The following is a 1,836-nucleotide window of genomic DNA, read 5'->3' as shown; positions in this document are numbered from 1 at the left end:
TCCCAGTCCCCGCCGGGGATAACCCCCCTTTGGGTGCAGCTGGGGTTCTATTCACTCTTCTTTAAGCACAAATATATTAAATTAATGGCTGCGGAGCTACGAGAAAGTCACTTTCTGAGCAGTGATTGAATTAAAGAGTGTAGTCGTTCTTTCCGTTTAAGTAGTAGTGACGCAGGTTCTTATGGCCATATAAAACTCAATTATTATCTTTGTCTGACACCTAGAACGAAAGAAATCACTACTCTGATAAACAAAGTCTCGAGTTTCTATAAGTTTTTGAATAATAGTTTATTATATGGTAAAAGCAAGCAGCTGGCTGGGTGGCAGAAATGGGGACCAATTTCCCATTCCCAAATTTAGTATTTATCTTTGCTACTTCATGCATATTAATTATATCATATACATATACATTCTCATATATCATATACATATACATTCTACATTCTACAGGTTTTTGCTAAGTATTTAATATATGGGTTTTCTTATAGCTAAAGCTAAAAGGGGTTATCTCTACAACCAGTCATAATTCATGCATTCTTGGACGAACAGGTGCCTAAAAAAACCATATTTTATTTTTAGGATAGTAGGGAGGTTTAGGGCCTCTTGACCCTGTAAGGGTCTGTTTTATTTCTTTATGGGGTGTAATTAAGTTTTACAATCTGTTTGTTTTATTTTGATGTAATCACCCATTTGTTTCACGAATCACAGTTATTTATATATCACACTACTCTGTATCATAAATTAAAAAAACCACGTGTTGATGAAGTCCATTATCACAAGCTGAGGACTCAACAAGTGACATAGATCAAAATCAGCTGAAAGCATTTGGGATTGATCCATTCCCAAGAACATCCCCTTTTCCTTTTCTGGGTTGGGGCAGAAGGGCAGTTTTTTGTGTACAGGACAGATAAGTACTATTTAGTCCTTAATTAACCTTTGTTTGACCTAGTTTTTTGTTTGGAAATTGAGTCAGCCAAGGGGATGTTGCCCTCCCTGAGCCTTTAGCACCAGTGATCCAGCATTTCCCTTAGGATTTATTTCCACGAGTAAAGGAGGAGTTAGCTATGTTTATGTGGTGGGTGCAGGTTGTGTTATGTTCTTCTACTTTGAACTTACATAAAGACCTGATTTATAAGCTGTTCCTTTTGCTCTTTTCCCAAATAATCCCGAAGCACTGGAATTGCTGACGGAGGGAAATACTGACCACTATTGATCTGTTCTCAGTTCCAGGTTTCCAGCCTTACCTGGCACCAGCGAAGGAGTTTGGCCCCTGCTGGGGTACAAGAGCCAGTCTAAATGAATGTATAACCTGAACACTGCTACAGATGTTGCTGGGAAGTACCAAAAACGTGCTGTGATGACATCCTTTGGGAATGTTCCAGGTTGTACATGTTGAGGCACTGGGATCCATGGGAGTGGGAAATTCAGAGAGTGCTGAATGTAGGTACAGAGGGGGAAAGGGAAGGATTCGTTTCAGCAGTTACCCCTCAGCATAAAGGGTATTTCCAGTTTACCCTGCTCTGAGTTTGCTGATGGGCAATAAGGGCAATAAAATAATTAATCAAAAAAATAAAAGAAAGGCAGTAAAAATGCTTTGTGGGAATTCTGCACTGCAAAACAAACCCGTGCTGCTGTTGTAGGAGAAATCTATAGTATGAATTAATTTTCTTTTATATTGTAATATGACTTCAATATTAATTAATTAGAAGTGCAGATTAATGGTGTTAAGCTGAAGGAGGGTAGGATTAGGTGGGATGTTGGGAAGGAGTTCCTGGCTGGGAGGGTGGGGAGGCCCTGGCCCAGGTTGCCCAGAGAAGCTGTGGCTGCCCCTGGATC

The 1,836-nt window shown here is 39.9% G+C and overlaps 1 protein-coding gene across 2 annotated transcripts in view; it reads left to right on the top strand.

Annotated features, from left to right (window-relative positions):
* Positions 1 to 1,193: 1,193 nt before the first annotated feature.
* DNAJC28 (DnaJ heat shock protein family (Hsp40) member C28) overlaps positions 1,194 to 1,836 on the top strand; it is a 2,253-nt gene continuing 1,610 nt past the window's right edge. Inside the window, exon 1 of one of the 2 annotated variants that reach the window (XM_018067772.3) lies at positions 1,194 to 1,382. The gene's annotated coding sequence lies outside the window, so the exon portion shown is untranslated. Of the gene's footprint in view, positions 1,441 to 1,836 lie in introns of both variants that reach the window. The other variant, XM_008926218.4, reaches the window with a different exon arrangement.

Source organism: Manacus vitellinus, unplaced genomic scaffold (genome assembly GCF_001715985.3).
Source record: "Manacus vitellinus isolate BGI_N305 unplaced genomic scaffold, ASM171598v3 scaffold_122_pilon, whole genome shotgun sequence".
NCBI lineage: Eukaryota > Metazoa > Chordata > Aves > Passeriformes > Pipridae > Manacus > Manacus vitellinus.
This window is presented reverse-complemented; position numbering and strand designations above follow the sequence as displayed.